Below are 21,657 nucleotides of genomic sequence, written 5' to 3' on the forward strand. Positions count from 1 at the left end.
AGCAAGGCACCAGACACGAGCAGAATTAAGCAACCCCAACTCCCCGACTAGATCGCAGCATCCCGAGCCCAAACACGCAAAATGAGAAAACAATTAAGGAGCAGCAGCATCAACAGCGACCTCGTCACCGAAAACCCACGGAGCGAAACACGCCGGAACCCGACGCCGCTCACCGGCGCAACCAGCCAGCAAAATCCAGTCCGCCCCGAATCCGGCGATCCAGAGCTCGAACCCGCGCCAAATCGCGCGGCGAGGCCCGCAGGGACGCGCCGTCGGCCGCGCACTGCCGCGAGGAGCAGCACTGCCACCACCGCCGCCGCCGCGCCGGATAAGCTCCGCTCCGGCTAGGGTTTAGGCTTCCCCGCTGCGCTGCCGCTCGGAGGGAGATAACAGCGGGATAAAAAAAAATCAGTTCGTTAAAAAAATCTTTCCCTCTCGTCCCTGTGTGCGAGCGACGGGATTTGGGTCTGTGGACTGGAGGAGGGAGGGAGGAGGGGAGGCGGAGCGAGGAGGAGAGAGAAAGCGAGACGAAACAGGAGAGAGGGAGAGAGAGGGGAGGCGGAAGCAGAAAATTCTGAGGCTTTGTCCTTGCGGACGTCAAAATTCCCATTCGATTTGATTAAGATCCGGGGGGCGCGACCTCGAGGATTCCATGCTCCGGTCGCCGAAGCGTAGGGCCAGCCCCGCGGGGGGCCCGCGGGGTGGTGAGAGGGTAGGTGGGTGGGTGCGGTGGAGCTGGGTCTGATTAGGATGGTGTTTTTCTTTCTGCTCGGGTGTTTTGTTTTCGGTTTTGTTTGTGTGATGCGCTGCTGAGGTTAAAAGAAGTCAATGGAGCGCGTGCTCCGTGCCCATGCCATGGCCAACGGTGTGGCACCGCCCGGGGATATCCTCCTCTTGTCACGCACGTTGCGATGAAAACGCAGGTGGAGCTTTAGTAAACTCCGAGTCAGACTTTCTTTAGTTCTTTAGTATACTATAGGTCGACTTTTTTCTAGTCTAGTCTAGTAAATAAAAGCATCTAAACAATGCAGAGGTTTTTACAATTAGTTGTCATTCATGTAAGAAAAAATATTGATGAGTTAAAAGGGACAGACTAATGGAACACGTGAAGTTTATCTTTCGCTCAACTTTTCGTTGTGGAAAAGATGGATGTCTTATGTGATGTATTCCTGAAATTAGGCCTACTCCACCGCACGATTTTAAACGGATGTCTGGTTTAGCCAGATTTTGTCTATTTAGGGCGGCAATATGTTCCTCATGTCCGTGTTTGTCTGTTGGGTCGTGGGTGCGTTCAACGCGCGGCCGCACCCCAAATCATGTCCGGGGTGGACGTGATAAAAAAACAAAAAAAACTTAAATAAAATGCCTAAAAAGTAAATAAACGTAGTTAAAAAACTTAAAACATATTTAGGGGTCACGGCCACAAAACGGCCCAGTTTGACGGTCCACTTAAACGGCCCAGTTCCATAATTAACATAAAAACAAAAGGCTGCCCGCGCGCTCCTGTTGCGCATGTCCATGCCGTGGCCGTCGCCGTCTTCAGTAGCCGATGGTGTCGTCGTCGTTACTGACGAGGTCGACATAGTCCGGTGGCGTCCACAGGTGGCCCGGCGGTCCTTGGTGCACGGGGGTGATGTCTACTATACAACCTTCTTCTTGTAGACGTTGTTGGGCCTCCAAGTGCAGAGGTTTGTAGGACAGTAGCAAATTTCCCTCAAACAAATGACTTAAGGTTTATCAATCCGTGGGAGGCGTAGGATGAAGATGGTCTCTCTCAAGCAAGCCTGCAACCAAATAACAAAGAGTCTCTTGTGTCCCCAACACACCCAATACAATGATAAATTGTATAGGTGCACTAGTTTGGCGAAGAGATGGTGATACAAGTGCAATATGGATGGTAGATATAGGTTTTTGTAATCTAGAAATATAAAAACAGCAAGGTAACTAATGATAAAAGTGAGCACAAACGGTATTGCAGTGCGTTGAAACAAGGCCTAGGGTTCATACTTTCACTAGTGCAAGTTGTCTCAACAATAATAACATAATTGGATCATATAACTATCTCTCAATATGCAACAAAGAGTCACTCCAAAGTCACTAATAGCTGAAAACAAACGAAGAGATTATGGTAGGATACGAAACCACCTCAAAGTTATCCTTTCTGGTCGATCTATTCAAGAGTCTGTAGTAAAATAACACGAAGCTATTCTTTCCGTTCGTCTATCATAGAGTTCATACTAGAATAACACCTTAAGACACAAATCAACCAAAACCCCAATGTCTAGATACTCCAATGTCACCTCAAGTATCCATGGGTATGATTATACGATATGCATCACACAATCTCAGATTCATCTATTCAACCAACACAAAGAACTTCAAAGAGTGCCTCAAAGTTTCTACCGGAGAGTTAAGACGAAAACGTGTGCCAACCCCTATGCATAGGTTCATGGGCGGAACCCGCAAGTTGATCATCAAAACATACATCAAGTGGATCAATGGAAATACCCCATCGTCACCACGGGTATCCCATGCAAGACATACATCAAGTGTTCTTAAATCCTTAAAGACTCAATCCGATAAGATAACTTCAAACGGAAAACTCAATCCATTATAAGAGAGTAGAGGGGGAGAAACATCATAAGATCCAGCTATAATAGCAAAGCTCACGATACATCAAGATCGTATCACCTCAAGAACACGAGAGAGAGAGAGAGAGAGAGAGAGAGAGAGAGAGATCAAACACATAGCTACTGGTACATACCCTCAGCCCCGAGGGAGAACTACTCCCTCCTCGTCATGGAGAGCGCCAGGATGATGAAGATTGCCACCGGAGAGGGATTCCCCCTACGATAGGGTGCCGGAACGGGTCTAGATTGATTTTCGGTGGCTACGGAGGCTTCTGGCGGCGGAACTCCCGATCTATCCTGCTCTCCGATGATTTTAGGGTATATGGGTATATATAGGAGAAAGAAGTACGTCGGTCGATCTTCGGGCTGTCCACGAGGTAGGGGGCGCGCCCAGGGGGGGTGGGCGCGCCTCCCACCCTTGTGGGCAGCCCGGGACTCTCCTGGTCCATCTCCGATACTCTATGGGCTTCTTCTGGTCCAAAAATAAGTTTCGTGAAGTTTCAGGTCAATCAGACTCTGTTTGATTTTCCTTTTCTGTGATACTCTAAAACAAGGAAAAAAACAAAAACTGGCACTGGGCTCTAGGTTAATAGGTTAGTCCCAAAAATCATATAAAATACTCCCCCCGTCCGGAAAAAGTTGTCCGGCCGTAGTTCAACTTTCTTTTTTGCAAAAAACCCCTCAGGGATTTAATTCTCGTGCAAATCACCCCGCCTCCACCTTTCTTCTTCCCTGTCGGCACCGTCGAAAGCTTCCCCAAGCGAAGCCGCCGTCAGGCCTCGCGCGCTACCGCCGGCCCAGCTCGCAGGAGAAGCGCCACCTCCCACCTGCGCCGCCTCTGCCTACCTGCGCCATCGCCGCTCACCTGCATCACCTCTGCATAACGTGTACGGCCTCCGCCGCCTCGCCGGAGCCCCCCACCACCGGCCTCCATCTCCTATGCCGGCGCCGGCCTCCATCTCTCCTCTGTGCAGCACAGGTAATGCCACCCATTGAAAAGACGGTGTACAGGAGTCACGCCCGAGCTCCCGCTGGTGCGCTTCCTCTGGCCGGTGCGCTTCCTCCATCGGCGCGCTTCCTCTGGCCGCCGCCACCCACCTGCTCGCAGGACGAGTGCCGCCTCCCACCTCTGTTGCTGCCTCTGCTTCTAATCGATTGGCCTCGACTTCTTCCCGCCTCCTCTTCTGCCTCTGCTGGTACTACTCCATGACTTTCTGTAGCGACCCGACCTCAAAAGGTCAAGTCTCTGTGCTTCAGTGTCATCCCTGAATCGGTAATGCTAACACACACAGTACTCGAGGATTTATAACAGAGTAGCAATCACACACTTATTACATCGAAATGTCTCCAAAGAGAACTTATTACAATAAATATGGCTTAAGGCCATCTAATACGATAACGGCGGAAGGCTTGGAAGATAAAGTGAGTCCATCAACTCCAACGACATAGCTGAGTTGCACGGCAATGACCTAACGAACCTTACTCCTCGTCTGAAAAGTCTGCAACATAATACGTTGCAGCCCGAAAACGGGTCAGCACATGGAATGTGCTGGCAAAGTAGCATAGTAGAGCAAGAACAGAATAATGCTATCACTACATGCATATTTGGCTGGTGGAAAAGCTCTATGGTTACAGTTTTTGCGAAAAGCCAATTTTTTCCTACAACAAAGGAATAGATTTTTAATTTAACTATCATGGTAATTGAAACATCATTGAGAAGGTTACTCCAACTCAATCCCAAATTAAAGTAATTATCAACCCAACAGTATTAAGTTAAAAGTGATGAGATACTTAAGATACTCCAAGTACTAGATACTCAAGATTGTCCATAACCGGGGACACGGCTAACCATGATTAGTTTGTACACTCTATAGAGGTTTGCACACTTTTCCCCACAAGACTCGATCTCCTCCGTTGGATTTCTCGCACTACATGATGTTTGAGAAATGGATGACCGAGACACAGTCTTTTAGAAACATTAACTCTCTACTCCGGGCAGACCATACCAAACCTACAACCCACTACCTGCTGATCCACCTCTTCAAGAGCTTCACGTAACTTACTCAACTATGCTAGAGCCCATAATAGCTTGTGGCTGCACACGGAAGTTTCTAGCATGAATCATCTCAGTTCCCTTTGAGCCTGGGTGGCGGTCCATAGAAAAATCACACGGAACCCCGGGATTTCCAAAAATACAGGCAACACTGGGTACTCCAGGTGCCTTAATCCACCCAGATGTGTACTCAAGTTGCCACCTTAAGTTGAACCATTAATTAACAATCTCACATCTGTCATGGATTTCACTCACCCAAACCACGTCTACGAGCGTAGCATAGCAGTATGAGCAATTCGTATGAGTAACTCCCAAGGTTTGAATATAACAGGGCAATAGGTTCTACCTCATCAACTACTTCCCAACCCACATGTTAATGACATCCTAACCATGCAATGTTTGAGGATTGGAGCTAATGCATAAAAACTGGGTGATAAAGGGATATGATCAAAGTGTTACTTGCCTTGCTGACGATCCGTGAAACCTAGGGACTCCAAATAACACGCTTCGCACTCCGGGAATTCTATCACAAACAAACAATAGCATACATAAGCAATCAAGCAAAGAAGCACGGATAAATCTTGAATAAGCAGATCTACTAGAAAGTTCAACTTAAGAACTCCAGTTAGCAAAAAAATCAAATCAAACGGAGCAACGAAACTCAAACGGCGAAAGAAACAAGACCCGTTTACTAATATGGACCTAGGTCAAATTTTACAGTAGCAAAAGCTTGTTCAAGTTGGTTAAATAGAAAGAGGGTCTCAAGACGAAGATCTAGGCGCTTGAATCGCTTGATTCCGACAAACGAGCGAAAAGAAAAACTAAAACGAAAATTAGATTAGAAATCGCGATCAGAAATAATCGCGGAAAAATCCGATAAAAGAAAACTGACGAACAGGCTAACGAACGAGATTCGTTGTCTGTAACTAACTGGCGAAAACCGTTCGTTAAAACGAACGTACGGACGAACGTCCACTAAAAAGAAAAACCGGGAAAAAAGGCGATCCAAAAAAATGAACTAGGGTTTTCTTAAAAAACGGATCGGTTTTTCTTAAAAAAACTGGCGGCAACGGCTACCTCATCGGTCTGGCAAGACGCGGCGGGGCAAGGCAGCGGCGAGGCGGGGCGGGGCGGCGGGGCTACGGGCGGCGGTGGCGGGTGGTGGTGGCGGTGGGGGGGCTGGGTATTTAAGAGGGGGTGGCTTGGGAAGGGGGCAAGGGCGGCGGAGGCGGAGTCCTAGCCGGACTCCCGGTCCGAGGCGGCGTGGCGCGGCGCCGGTCTCCTGGAGGGAGATGACGTCGCGGGGGCGGGCCGGCGGCTGGGCTTCGGCCTAGTTAGCCACTGCGCAACGCTTTTTTTTAAATAATTCCGCCGAAACAAAAGAAATTTTAGAAAATAAAATAAAAATCTAAAAATGCCAAAACAAAATTTTCACCATCTAAATAAAATATTTAAAACGAGATGAACATTTTCTTGGCCCTAAAATGCAACTTTGAAAACGTGCAATTTTTCTAATGCAAATAAAATTGCAATAAAATCCAAATAAAACAAATATTTGATTTTAATATTTTTCCTCCTATATTTCATTTATTTTGGAGAAGTCATATTATCTCCTCTCATATATTTTAATATGAAATATTTTCGGAGAGAAAAATAATTAAAACCAAAAATCCTCGTTCCAAAATTTGATAAAATCAAATTTGAAAACCGGGGAAATCCCCAACTCTCTCCGAGGGTCCTTGAGTTGCTTAGGATTTCGAGGATCGCAAGACGAAATGCAATAAAATATGATATGCAAGAATGATCTATGTATAACATTCCAAATTGAAAATTTGGGATGTTACAAACCTAGCCCCCTTAAGATGAATCTCACCCTCGAGATTCGGGTTGGCTAGAAAATAGGTGTGGGTGGTCTTTGCGAAGATCATCCTCTCGTTCCCAGGTGGCTTCGTCCTCGGTATGGTGGCTCCGCTGAACTTTGCAAAACTTGATAACCTTGTTGCGGGTGACTCGACTGGCAAACTCCAAAATCTTGACTGGCTTCTCATCATAAGTCAAATCATTGTCCAACTGAATCGCCTCCAAGGGTACGGTATCTCTTAGCGGTATATCAGCCATCTCAGCATGGCACTTCCTCAACTAGGAAACGTGAAACACATCGTGAACTCCTGACAGTCCTTCAGGTAACTCCAACTTGTAGGCAACTTCTCCCATCCGTTCCAAAACACGATACGGTCCTACACATCTCGGGGCTAACTTTCCCTTAACTCTAAAACATTTCACTCCTCGCAACGGTGATACTCACAGATATGCTCTATCTCCAATTTCATAGGTTACCTCCTTGCATTTCGAATCTGCATAACTCTTCTGTCTGGACTGAGCTATCTTCAGTCTATCTCGAATCAGTTTAACTTTCTCCTCAGACTCTTTGATCAAGTCTGGTCCAAACAACCGTCGGTCTCCAACTTCATCCCACATCAACGGGGTTCTGCACCTTCGTCCATACAGGGCTTCGAACGGTGCCATCTTCAAACTGGCTTGGTAACTATTGTTGTATGAGAATTCTGCGTAAGGCAAATTGTCATCCCAACTGGATCCATAATCTAGCGCACAGGCTCTCAACATATCCTCCAGAATCTGATTGACTCTCTCGGTCTGTCCATCGGTCTGCGGGTGGAATGCTGTACTGAACTCCAATCTCGTTCCCAAAGTCTGGTGTAGCTGATGCCAAAACTTTGAGGTAAACTGTGTCCCTCTATCTGATACGATGGTCCTCGGAACTTCATGCAGACATACGATCCTGGTCATATATATCTTGGCCAACTTTGCACTAGTATAAGTTGTTTTTTACCGGGATAAAGTGTGCCACTTTGGTCAAGCGGTCAACTACTACCCATATAGAATCATATCCTGATTTGGTCCTGGGTAATCCGGTGATAAAGTCCATGTCAAGTTTATCCCACTTCCATTCGGGTATCGGCATAGGCTGTAACAATCCTGTTGGCTTTTGATGTGCTGCCTTCACTCTCTGGCATACATCACATACGGCTACATACTCGGCGATATCCTTCTTCATCCCTGTCCACCAGAAACGTTCCTTCAAATCCAAATACATCTTGGTGTTTCTGGGGTGTATCGAGTATGGTGAGTCATGAGCCTCCTGAAGTATTAACTTCCTGATCTCTGTGTTATTGGGCACATAAACTCGGTCCTCAAACCATAAGGTGTCGTGCTCATCCTCACGAAAACCTTTGGCCTTTCCTTCGCTCATTCTCTCTTTTATCTCGGCAATCTCTTTGTCATCCTTCTGAGATTCTCGAATCTTTCCCAACAATGTAGACTGAACCTCCATTGTTGCAACAAAACCTCTAGGAACAATCTCCAATCGAAGTTCCCGGAGATCCTCTGCTAACTCCTTCGGCAATCCTGTGCTCTCTAGGGTATTAGCATAACTCTTCCGGCTCAAAGCGTCTGCTACGACATTAGCCTTTCCTGGATGATAGTGAAGCTTCATGCCATAATCCTTTATGAGCTCCAACCATCTCCTCCGCCTAAGGTTCAGTTCCTTCTGTGTGAAAATGTACTTCAAACTCTTATGATCCGTGTACACATCACAATGGTTTCCAATAAGGTAATGCCTCCAGGTCTTCAACGCATGCACTACAGCTGCTAGCTCCAAATCATGCGTAGCGTAATTCAACTCGTGAGGTTTCAGTTTTCATGAGGCATATGAGACAACTCTTCCGTCCTGCATAAGCACACTTCCAAGTCCTAGGCGAGAGGCGTCGCAATACACTTGGAAATCCTTACGTATATCTGACAGTGTCAGCATTGGGCCTGTAGTCAAACGTTTCTTCAGCCCCTGGAAACTTGCCTCGCAATCTTCCGTCCATTTAAACTTGGTATCCTTCTTCAATAACTCCGTCATTGGCTTTGCAATCTTGGAAAAATTCTCAACGAATCTCTGATAATATCTTGCGAGTCCAAGAAAACTACGGATCTCACTAACTGAAGTGGGTGCCAACCATTCAGTGATTGACTGAATCTTGGTGGGTTCTACTGCTATACCTTCTCCTGATATAACATGTCCAAGGAATCCGACTTCCTTCAACCAAAACTCGCATTTGCTGAACTTGGCATACAACTGATGTTCCCTGAGTTTCTCGAGAACCAATCGCAAATGCTCTTCGTGCTCCTCCTCGTTCTTTGAATATACCATTATATCATCAATGAACACCACAACAAACTTATCCAAATATTCCATGAATATTGTGTTCATCATGCTCATGAAGTAGGCAGGTGTGTTAGTCAGTCCAAACGACATGACCGTATATTCATATAACCCATACCGTGTGGTGAATGCTGTCTTTGGTATATCCTTCTCTCGTATCTTCAACTGATGGTATCCTGATCGTAGATCGATCTTCGAAAACACCTTGGCTCCTTGCAGCTGGTCAAACAGATCATTCATCATCGGCAATGGATACTTGTTCTTGATCGTCACTTCATTCAAGGCTCGATAATCAACAACCATTCTTAGGGACTTATCCTTCTTCTCAACCAAAAGCACTGGGGCTCCCCATGGTGATGAACTCCGTCGAATGTAACATTTCTTCAATAACTCCTAGATCTATTTCTTAATCTCCTCCAGATCATTCGCGGGCATCCGATAAGGTCTCTTGGATATTGGCCCTGTGCCTAGCAATAGCTCTATCAAAAACTCGATGTCTCGATCCGGTGGCATGCCTGGTAATTCCTCTGGGAAAACATCTGGGTAATCCTTTACTACAGGCACTTCCTCCTGAACAACTCCCGTGAGGGTATTTACTTGGCTACTTCTTGGCACATGCCTAGATACGTACTTGATCCTTTTTCCCTCCGGGGTGGTGAGACAAATTGACCTATGTAACACTCCGGATGTAACTTTCCCAATTTGTACTCCAACTCTTGCCGTTTCCGGCGTTAAGTTATTTTATTTTCTCGGGTTCGGGTCTTTGTCTCCGTGTGTTGTTAGCATTGTCATGCATCTCATATCATGTCATCATGTGCATTGCATTTGCATACGTGTTCATCTCATGCGTTCGAGCATTTTCCCCATTGTCCGTTTTGCTTTCCAGCACTTCGTTCTCCTCCAGTGGTCATTTCTACCTTTCTTTCGTGTGTGGGGATTAAACATTTCCGGATTTGACCGAGGCTTGTCAAGCGGCCTTGGTTTACTACCAGTAGACCGCCTGTCAAGTTTCGTACCATTTGGACTTCGTTTGATACTCCAACGGTTAACCGAGGGACCGAAAAGGCCTCGTGTGTGTTGCAGCCCAACACCCCCCAATTTGGCCCAAAACCCACCTAAGCCTTCTCCATCATATAGATTGTTCGATCACGATCGCGTGGCCGAAAACCGCACCTCATTTGGACTCTCCTAGCTCCCTCTACCCCTATTTAAAGGCCCTCCCGAAAATTTCGCGGATCCCCTCTCTTCCTAACCCTAAAAATCCCCTCCGCGCGCCGGACATTGTCCGGACCGCGCCGGACATCGTCACCACCGCCAACCGCTGCCTGCCACGTCATCGCCGCCAACCCGCCGCTGCCTGAGGCCCGGGGAGCCCAGATCCGGCCCCCGCGGCCCGCTTCTGCCCGCCGCCACCTACGGCGCCCCGCCGCCGTTGCTTCTCCGCCACGCCGTCGCGCCGGGAGCCGCCGGACCTCGCCTCCGCCCGCCGCCCGGTGCCTCCGACGCCGCTCCACCGCCCGCCGGTGACGCGCGCCTCCGCGGCCGCAAGATCCGGCCACCACGGGCCCTGCGATGCCGCGCCGCCACCGCCCCTCACCGGCGCCCGCGTCCCTCCGCGCCGCCCCGGCAAGTCCGACGACGTCCCGCTCCGTCGTGAATAGTGCCTCGACCGCGCCTCGGATTCCGTGCCAACCCTAGATCTGAGAGAGGTGGGTTTTTTTCACTAAGTCCCCGGTTTTTCCTAGCCCAAGTGCTCCTGTTCATAGCCTTGTATCTCCGCATCCGTAACTCCGTTTTGGGCATATAGCATATCAAAATGTTCATCTCAGAGAGTACATCATTTCATCTCATTGCATCATTTTCATTTGAGCTCATCTTGATGCCCGAAATGCTGTTAGAAGAGGGCTACTTGAGATTATTGTCAGATCTGCTGCTCCATTTAGCTTTTTGTCATTTTTGCCATGATTATTGTGCGCATGCTATGCCCATGAGTCCTACATATGTTTTGTTAAGGGTTTTGTCATCTTTCCAGAGGTGTAACCCATGTATTTTTGTGATGTGTGTGGTGACTAGCACAAGCTTGCAAAGTGGTGCACTTGTTAATTCTGATTTCAGGGACTTAGCATTTCCACCAAGTCCTTGATCTGTTATCTCATATTGCCATATGTTCATGTTGTTTCCTAGTGATCCGTGCCTCTTTTGAGGATGATCAGTAAGGATGTTTTGTTAATCTTGTAGTGCTCTATCCATCCATGTCTTTGTTTGTAATTATGGAGCACCCTAGCTTGAGTCATTCGAGCTCTACTTTTGCTACTTTGTGAATCTGGGAAGATCGTCAACTTGTTTGCAATTTTGCCGATGATGTTGTAGTTGATCCGTGCATGCTATGCTATTGTTCTTGCCATGTCTAGCTTGCATTTTGTGTGTTCTTGATGGATATATGCTTAGCTTTTCATGACTTGATCCGTAGTGAGTGCTTCGAGGTCGTAAACATGCCTACTTGAGTTATGTTTCAGCATGTGCCAGTTTTCACTAAGTCTGAAAACTGATTATGTTTTTGCTATGTTCACATGCTTGCAATTGTATTTTCTGATCCCTTTTGGCTCAAGGTCACTAAGGAACTTTTGTTAAGATCTTTGAGTAGCTCCATGCCATGCTTTACTTTTCCATGTTCAGGTCCTGTAGCATGTAGTTTTGTTGCTCCGAAGAGTGCTACCTGATCTGAAATTCTAGACAAGTGTTAATTTCACTAAGTCTGAGATCTGTTTGTCATATGCATTTTTGCCATGCTTGTTTGAACCTGTTAATGGATGAATTGGTCGTAGCTCAGTGCTAGACTTTTGTTAAGCATCATGAATGCATCCATGCCATGTTTTACTTTGTCATGTTTGGGTGCCGTAGCATGTTCTTCTCGTTGCATTTAGATGGCTACTTGCTGTAAATCGCAGACCCGTGTCATATTTGAATCGCTTGCCATTCCAAACCGTAACTCTGATTCCGGCGTTCTTTATATCGTTTTCAAGCGATTTCATCTCATCTTTCCAGTGGCACACTTGGATTTCCAAGTTGAGGCGAGGTTCATGCATTCCCTGTCATATCTTGCATATGAATCCCGCATCGCATCCCGCATAGCATCTCATCATAGCATCATATTGTTTGATCCTTGCACGTGGTTGATTGTGTCCTTGTTGCTTGTTTGTCTTGTTTGTGTAGAGCCGGGAGACGAGTTCGCTAACGAGGAGCCCGTTGAGTTTGCTTTCGAGGATCCAGTCAACTCTGACAACTGTGCAGGCAAGATGATCATACCCTCGAAATCACTACTATCTTTGCTATGCTAGATTGCTCGCTCTTTTGCTATGTCAATGCTATGATGCCTACCACTTGCTTTCAAGCCTCCCAAATTGCCATGTCAAACCTCTAACCCACCATGTCCTAGCAAACCGTTGATTGGCTATGTTACCGCTTTGCTCAGCCCCTCTTATAGCGTTGCTAGTTGCAGGTGAAGATTGGAGGCCGTTCCTTGTTGGATCATTTATTTACTTGTTGGGATATCATTATATTGCCATGTTATCTTAATGCATCTATATACTTGGTGAAGGGTGGAAGGCTCGGCCTCTCGCCTAGTGTTTTGTTCCACTCTTGCCGCCCTAGTTTCCGTCATATCGGTGTTATGTTCCCGGATTTTGCGTTCCTTACGCGGTTGGGTTATAATGGGAACCTCTTGATAGTTCGCCTTGATTAAAGCTTTTCCAGCAATGCCCAACCTTGGTTTTACCATTTGCCACCTAGCCTCTTTTTCCCTTGGGTTTCCGGAGCCCGAGGGTCATCTAATTTTAACCCCCCGGGCCAGTGCTCCTCTGAGTGTTGGTCCACCTGTCAGCTGCCGGTGGCCACCAGGGGAAACTCTGGGCTGGCCTACTCGTACCTAGGACAATCCGAGTGTGCCCTAAGAAAGAGATATGTGCAGCTCCTATCGGGATTTGTCGGCACATTCGGGCAGTGTTGCTGGTCTTGTTTTAACCTGTCGAAGTGTCTTGAAGAACCGAGATACCGAGTCTGATCGGAATGTCTTGGGAGGAGGTCTATTCCTTCATTGACCGTGAGAGCTTGTCATGGGCTAAGTTGGGACTCCCCTGCAGGGATTTGAACTTTCGAAAGCCGTGCCCACGGTTATGGGCAGATGGGAATTTGTTAATGTCCGGTTGTAGATAACTTGAACCTTAACTTCATTAAAATGAATCAACTGAGTGTGTTACCGTGATGGCCTCTTCTCGGCGGAGTCCGGGAAGTGGACACGGTGTTGGAGTAATGTTTGCGCAGGTTGTTCTCTAGTTTCTTGCTTGCGCTTTGCCTCCTCTTCTCGCTCTCTTTTGCGAATAAGTTAGCCACCATATATGCTAGTCGCTTGCTGCAGCTCCACATATTTTACCTTGCCTTACCTATAAGCTTAAATAGTCTTGATCGCGAGGGTGCGAGATTGCTGAGTCCCCGTGGCTCACAGTTTACTATTACACCAGATGCAGGGCCTGATGATTCCGCTCCAGGAGACGCGTTTGAGCTCAAGTGGGAGTTCGACAAAGACTCTCAACGTTACTATGTTTCCTTTCCTGATGATCAGTAGTGGTGTCCAGTTGGGGGTGATTGAGACCGTGTCGCATGTTGGGTTCTCTTTTATTCTGGCGCCGTAGTCGGGCCATGAGTGTTTGGATGATGTAATGTTATTTATGTACTTGATTGACGTGGCGAGTGTAAGCCAACTATGTTATCTCCCCGTAATTATTTATATTACATGGGATGTTGTGAAGATTGCCTAACTTGTGACATATGCCTTCAATGCGATTATGTCTCTAAGTCGTGCCTCGACACGTGGGAGCTATAGTCGCATCGAGGGTGTTACAAGTTGGTAATCAGAGCCTTCCCCGACCTTAGGAGCCCCATTGCTTGATCGTTTTTAGCAGCCGAGTTGTGTCTAGAAAAATGTTTTGAGTCATTTAGGAATTATATATCGGAGAGTTTAGGAATTCTTTTTACTTCCCAGTCTCCTCATCGCTCTGGTAAGGCATCCTGACATAGAGTTTTGACTCTTCTCTTCTCAAATTTCACTAAAAAAAATTTAGGATCACGCGGGTATATTGGAATCGTTCCGATGATTTTATGATGAGAACATTGTCTTGGTGCCTCCTGTCAGGGGTTTTGTGGAAGTGTCCCGGGGAGTTGAGCTCTGAGGTGTTGTCATCATAATTTTATCGTTGCAGTTCTGGAATACCTGAGTTTAGTACGCCGACATCGAAAATCTCTTTTATGCAGTTTGTTGGTGAGATAACCTCGACGCCACCCAGTACTAGGGAGGGAGTTCGGGAGTATCGCCATAACTTGTATAACGGATGTTTTTCGAAGGTTCAGGTAGATGGTTTCCGAAGTTTTTCTTGGTTATGTGTTGAAGGATGGATATAGCTGGATGTAGGATTTGCTAGTTTGGGTGAGATATTATGCTTCCCCTGTATCCCCAACACCTGATTGCATAACCGGAAAGGTTCGGGAGTTTCATAGGTGGGAATTCTAGTAGCTCTAGTTCTTCTTCCACGGATATTGGTTTGAGATTGGGATTTCTTACCGATTATTCGTTCTTGATCCGTACCTTATTGATTTATTTCTCTACCTTAATTCTACGTGGCTTCTCAATTTATGGATATGTGACCATTTCAAGAGGAATGCATTCGTTCGTTTTGTTCAGATGTGAAGACTATATGTTGCAATTTTCATTCCGTTGGATTCAGCTTCAATATTTGTCTATCAATGTGCTAATGGATGTCAACCTCTTCAGGATGGCTCCTCCAACACGCACGACTCCGAATCCTAATCCGCCACCACCTCCACCTCCTCCGGAGGCATGGCAAGCTGTGATGGCCGCAACCAATGCAAACACACAGTTGATCATGCAAATCCTCCAAGAGCGCAATCAAGGCAACCAAGGGAACCAAGGCAACAATCAGAATCACTTTGCTACACTCAACCAGTTCCTTGCTAATGGGCCAAAGACTTTCAACAATTGTGTTGAGGCAACCGATGCTGACGATTGGCTTGTGGATCTGTGCAAGCATTTCGAGTGCAGTAACGTCAGGCCTGAGGACTTTGTCAAGTTCGCTTCCTTCCAACTCAAAGATCAAGCTGCAGAATGGTTCCAGCAGTACAAGGATTCCAGAGGTGGACGTGTTATCACCTGGGATGAATTTCGTCAAGATTTCTGAGCTCATCATATCCCTCAGAGCATGGTTGAAAGCAAGCGTGAGGAATTCCGCAACCTGAAGCAAGGCTCTTTGTCTGTCTATGACTACAACAAGTTGTTACAAAAGCTCGCCCGTTTTGCTAAGCAGGACATACCTGATGAGAAGAACATGATATATCAGTTCAAGGGTGGTCTCAGAGAAGAAATTCAGCTAGCTCTTGTCCTTTTTGAGCCCTTGAGGTACGATGAGTTCTACAACATGGCACTGAAGCAAGAGGCTGCTCAGTTGAGGTGTGATGCTTCCAAGAAGCGAGTCAGAGATGTTACTCCTTCTTCCTCTACTCAAGTGGCCAAGCATCAGAAGTATTGGCTTCCTCCTCCTCCGTTCCGTCAGCCATATCAGCAGAAGAGCAAAGGTGGCAGTGGTTCTTCCCACCCACCCAACCCTAGCTTTCAGAACAAGACTTCGTCTTAAGCTCCAAGATCGAGTGCTCCGTATCACCGTCCGCTTTCAGAGGTCACGTGCAACAAGTGCCAACAGAAGGGTCACTATGCCAACAAGTGTTTCAACCAGAGGCGTCTTCCTCCTCCTCCTCCTCCTGTCAGATCGGCAAGTACAGCTATGGTCAAGCATAACCCCAAGCATGCCAAGGTCAATTTGATGAATGCAGCTCAGGCAGAGGACTCGTCAGATGTGATCATGGGTAACCTTCCTGTTAACGATGTTCCTGCAAAAGTTCTTTTTGACACGGGTGCATCACATTGTTTCATCTCGAGACCGTTTACATCTAGGCATGAATTGGTTTGGCAAGTTTTGCCTAGTCCTTTAGCAGTTGTCTCTCCCAGTAAGCGCATGCATGCTAACTCCATCGTTCCGGATGTTACTATTATCTTGGGTGACTACAAGTTTCTGGCTTCTCCAACGGTTCTTGGTGACTCGGACATTGATCTTATTCTCGGAATGGATTGGCTTTCTAAGCACAAGGCTCAGCTTGATTGTGCAGCCAGGCAGATTCAATTGACTCATTCGTCTAAGGATGTAATTGTCTTTGCCGCTCGTGATGATACCATCCGTCTGTTTTCTCTCAATGAGAAGGGTGAACTGGATGCTATCTCACAGATTCCAGTCGTTTGCTAATATCAAGACGTCTTTCCAGAAGAGCTTCCAGGAATGCCTCCGCACCGGCCAGTGGAATTCGTTATTGATCTTGAGCCCGACACGGAACCTGTGTGCAAACGTCCTTACAAGCTCGGACCTGAAGAGTTGAAGGAGCTGAAGAAGCAACTCGATATTCAAGAGAAAATGGGTCTCATCCGGCCTAGTTCTTCTCCGTGGGGTTGTGGTGTTCTTTTTGTGAAGAAGAAGGATGGAACGGACCGACTTTGTGTTGATTACCGTCCATTGAACAAGAAGACCATCAAGAACAAATACCCACTTCCCAACATCAATGAGCTGTTCGAACAACTCAAAGGTGCTCAAGTATTCTCCAAGCTTGATCTCCGTATGGGCTATCATCAGATTCGAATCCGTGAGCAAGATATTCCTAAGATGGCTTTCAGGACAAGCTATGGTTCATATGAATACACTGTCATGTCTTTTGGCCTCGTCAACGCTCCTCCGACGTTCTCTCGCATGATGAACTTCATCTTCAACGCCTACACCAATGACTTCGTTTTGGTCTATCTCGATGACATTCTGGTTTTCTCGAAGAACAAGGAAGATCATGCCAAGCACTTGCGTTTGGTTCTCGATAAGATCAGGGAACATCAGTTCTACGCCAAGTTCTCCAAGTGTGAATTTTGGCTCGATGAGGTTCTATATCTTGGTCATATCATCTCTGCCAAGGGCATCGCGGTGAATCCTGAGAAGGTGTCTGCAATTGTGAATTGGGAACCTCCTCAGAACGTGAAGCAACTCCGTAGCTTTCTCGGTCTCACAAGCTATTGCCGAAGATTCGTTGAAAACTTTTCTAAGATCGCGAAGCCTCTCTCAAATCTTCTCCAGAAGCACGTCAAGTACGTTTGGTCTCCGGAGTGTGACATTGATTTCAACACTTTGAAAGAGAAATTGATCACTGCTCCAGTTCTGACTCCGCCTGATGAATCCAAGCCGTACGAGGTCTTTTGTGATGCCTCTGTCCAAGGTCTTGGCGCAGTATTGATGCAAGAGAAGAAAGTTGTTGCTTATACATCTCGCCAATTGAAGCCTAATGAGAAGAACTACCCCACTCATGATCTCGAGTTGGCGGCAGTTGTGCATGCTCTTTTGACTTGGAGACATCTCTTATTGGGAAGAAAAGTGGACATCTTCACTGACCACAAGAGTCTCAAGTACATCTTCACTCAGCCTAATCTCAACCTCAGGCAAACTCGATGGGTCGAAATGATTCAAGAGTACAATCCGAGTATTGAGTATACTCCAGGCAAGGCCAATGTGATTGCTGACGCATTGAGCAGGAAAGCTTACTGCAACAGTCTGATTCTCAAGCCCTATCAACCCGAGCTTTGTGAAGCTTTCCGCAAACTTAACCTGCAAATTGTTCCTCAAGGTTTCCTCGCCAACCTTCAAGTCTCTCCTACCTTGGAAGACCAGATTTGCCAAGCCCAGCTTCTTGATGCTATGGTGAAAAAGGTGAAGATTGGGATTGCCAAGAGTCAACCCAAGTACAAGTGCTACCGCCTTGATGACAAAGATACTCTCTTCTTCGAGGATCGTATTTTTGTACCCAAAGGTGACCTCCGTAAAGTGATCTTGAACGAGGCTCACAATTCTCTCCTCTCCATCCACCCTGGGAGCACGAAGATGTATCAGGACCTTAAGCAGGCTTATTGGTGGACTCGAATGAAGCACGAGATTGCTCAATTCGTGAATGAATGTGATGTCTGCAGAAGAGTGAAGGCAGAACACCAAAGGCCAGCAGGTCTCCTCCAACCTCTTGCCATTCCAGAATGGAAGTTTGACCACATTGAAATGGACTTCGTGACTGGGTTTCCAAAGTCCAAGCGTGGCAATGATTCTATATTCGTTGTCATCGACAAACTCACCAAAGTGACTCACTTTCTGCCTATCAAAGAGTCGATCACTGGAGCTCAATTGGCGGAACTCTATACCTCTTGTATTGTCTCTCTGCACGGTATTCCACAAGTGATCTCTTCAGACTGTGGCAGCATCTTTACATCCAAGTTTTGGGATTCTTTTCAGAAGGCCATGGGCACCAACATCTGCTTCAGCACAGCTTTCCATCCTCAAACTAGCGGTCAAGTCGAGCGTGTCAACCAGATTCTTGAAGATATGCTCAGGGCTTGTGTGATCTCCTTCGGCATGAAGTGGGAGGATTGTCTTCCTTATGCTAAATTCTCCTACAACAACAGTTTTCAAGCAAGTTCGGGCAAGGCCCCATTTGAAATTCTGTATGGCAGGAAGTGCCGTACCCCTCTCAACTAGTCTGAAACCGGTGAACGTTAGCTTTTGGGTAATGACTTAATCACAGAGGCAGAGGAAATGTGCAAAGTCATTCGTGATAACCTCAAAGCAGCCCAATCCCGTCAGAAGAGCTACTATGATAGTAAGCACCGTGATTTGGCTTTCGAGATCGGAGATCATGTTTACCTCCGCGTCTCTCCTATGAAAGGTACTCGTCGCTTTGGTATCAAAGGGAAGCTTGCCCCTAGATACGTGGGACCTTTCAAAATTGTCAGCAAGAGAGGCGACCTCGCCTATCAACTCGAGCTTCCTTCAAACTTTGCAAATGTTCATGACGTGTTCCATGTCTCTCAGCTTTGAAAGTGCTTCAAGACTCCTGACCGCACCGTCAACTTCGAGGACATTGAGCTCCAAGAAGATCTTTCCTATCGTGAGCACCCAGTTGCTATTCTTGAAGAGACGGAACGCAAGACTCGCAACAAGTCAATCAAATTTCTCAAAGTCAAGTGGTCATACCATTCCGACCGTGAAGCTACCTGGGAATGCGAGGATCACCTCCGTTCTGAGTACCCGGCGTTCTTTCAGTCCTAGATCTCGGGACGAGATCCTTTCGTAGTGGTGGAGTGTTGTAACACCCCGGATGTAACTTTCCCAATTTGTACTCCAACTCTTGCCGTTTTCGGCGTTAAGTTATTTTATTTTCTCGGGTTCGGGTCTTTGTCTCCGTGTGTTGTTATCGTTGTCATGCATCTCATATCATGTCATCATGTGCATTGCATTTGCATACGTGTTCATCTCATGCATTCGAGCATTTTCCCCGTTGTCTGTTTTGCTTTCCGGCGATTCGTTCTCCTCCGGTGGTCATTTCTACCTTTCTTTCGTGTGTGGGGATTAAACATTTCCGGATTGGACCGAGGCTTGTCAAGCGGCCTTGGTTTACTACCGGTAGACCGCCTGTCAAGTTTCGTACCATTTGGACTTCGTTTGATACTCCAACGGTTAACCGAGGGACCGAAAAGGCCTCGTGTGTGTTGCAGCCCAACACCCCTCCAATTTGGCCCAAAACCCACCTAAGCCTTCTCCATCATCTAGATCGTTCGATCACGATCCCGTGGCCGAAAACTGCACCTCATTGGGACTCTCCTAGCTCCCTCTACCCCTATTTAAAGGTCCTCCCGAAAATTTTGCGGATCCCCTCTCTTCCTAACCCTAAAAATCCCCTCCGCGCGCCGGACATTGTTCGGACCGCGCCGGACATCGTCACCGCCGCCAACCGCCGCCTGCCATGTCACCGCCGCCAACCCGCCGCCGCCCGAGGCCCGGGGAGCACAGATCCGGCCCCCGCGGCCCGCTTCTGCCCGCCGCCACCTACCGCGCCCCGCCACCGTTGCTTCTCCGCCACGCCGCCGTGCCGGGAGCCGCCGGACCTCGCCTCCGCCCGCCGCCCGGTGCCTCCGACGCTGCTCCGCCGCCCGCCGGCGACGCACGCCTCCGCGGCCGCAAGATCCGGCCACCACGGGCCCTGCGACGCCGCGCCGCCACCGCCCCTCACCGGCGCCCGCGTCCCTCTGCGCCGCCCCGGCAAGTCCGACGATGTCCCGCTCCGTCGTGAACAGTGCCCCGACCGCGCCTCGGATTCCGTGCCAACCCTAGATCTGAGAGAGGTGGTTTTTTCCCACTAAGTCCCCAGTTTTTCCTAGCCCAAGTGCTCCTGTTCATAGCCTTGTATCTCCGCATCCGTAACTCCGTTTTGGGCATATAGCATATCAAAATGTTCATCTCAGAGAGTAAATCATTTCATCTCATTGCATCATTTTCATTTGAGCTCATCTTGATGCCCGAAATGCTGTTAGAAGAGGGCTACTTGAGATTATTGTCAGATCTGCTGCTCCATTTAGCTTTTTGTCATTTTTGCCATGATTATTGTGCGCATGCTATGCCCATGAGTCCTACATATGTTTTGTTAAGGGTTTTGTCATCTTTCCAGAGGTGCAACCCATGTATTTTTGTGATGTGTGTGGTGACTAGCACAAGCTTGCAAAGTGGTGCACTTGTTAATTCTGATTTCAGGGACTTAGCATTTCCACTAAGTCCTTGATCTGTTATCTCATATTGCCATATGTTCATGTTGTTTCCTAGTGATCCGTGCCTCTTTTGAGGATGATCACTAAGGATGTGTTGTTAATCTTGTAGTGCTCTATCCATCCATGTCTTTGTTTGTAATTATGGAGCACCCTAGATTGAGTCATTCGAGCTCTACTTTTGCTACTTTGTGAATCTGGGCAGATCGTCAACTTGTTTGCAATTTTGCCGATGATGTTGTAGTTGATCCGTGCATGCTATGCTATTGTTCTTGCCATGTCTAGCTTGCATTTTGTGTGTTCTTGATGGATGTATGCTTAGCTTTTCATGACTTGCTCCGTAGTGAGTGCTTCGAGCTCGTAAACATGCCTACTTGAGTTATGTTTCAGCATGTGCCAGTTTTCACTAAGTCTGAAAACTGATTATGTTTTTGCTATGTTCACATGCTTGCAATTGTATTTTCTGATCCCTTTTGGCTCAAGGTCACTAAGGGACTTTTGTTAAGCTCTTTGAGTAGCTCCATGCCATGCTTTACTTTGCCATGTTCAGGTCCTGTAGCATGTAGTTTTGTTGCTCCAAAGAGTGCTACCTGATCTGAAATTCCAGACAAGTGTTAATTTCACTAAGTCTGTAATCTGTTTGTCATATGCATTTTTGCCATGTTTGTTTGAACCTGTTAATGGATGAATTGGTCGTAGCTCAGTGCTAGACTTTTGTTAAGCATCATGAATGCATCCATGCCATGTTTTACTTTGTCATGTTTGGGTGCTGTAGCATGTTCTTCTCGTTGCATTTAGATGGCTACTTGCTGTAAATCGCAGACCGGTGTCATATTTGAATCGCTTGCCATTTCCAAACCATAACTCCGATTCCGGCGTTCTTTATATCATTTTCAAACAATTTCATCTCATATTTCCAGTGGCACACTTGGATTTCCAAGTTGAGGCCAGGTTCATGCATTCCCTGTAATATCTTGCATATGCATCCCGCATCGCATCCCGCATAGCATCT

General features: G+C 47.1%; 1 protein-coding gene across 2 annotated transcripts in view; it reads right to left on the reverse strand.

The window, feature by feature from the left end:
* The window catches only part of LOC119286439 (transcriptional corepressor SEUSS-like), an 8,638-nt gene extending 8,078 nt beyond the window's left edge, over nucleotides 1-560 (reverse strand). The window contains exon 1 of one of the 2 annotated variants that reach the window (XM_037565819.1): nucleotides 174-560. The gene's annotated coding sequence lies outside the window, so the exon portion shown is untranslated. Of the gene's footprint in view, nucleotides 1-120 lie in introns of both variants that reach the window. The other variant, XM_037565818.1, reaches the window with a different exon arrangement.
* Between the last annotated feature and the right edge of the window lie 21,097 nt (nucleotides 561-21,657).

The sequence above is a fragment of the Triticum dicoccoides genome, chromosome 4A (assembly GCF_002162155.2).
Source record: "Triticum dicoccoides isolate Atlit2015 ecotype Zavitan chromosome 4A, WEW_v2.0, whole genome shotgun sequence".
Classification (NCBI taxonomy): domain Eukaryota; kingdom Viridiplantae; phylum Streptophyta; class Magnoliopsida; order Poales; family Poaceae; genus Triticum; species Triticum dicoccoides.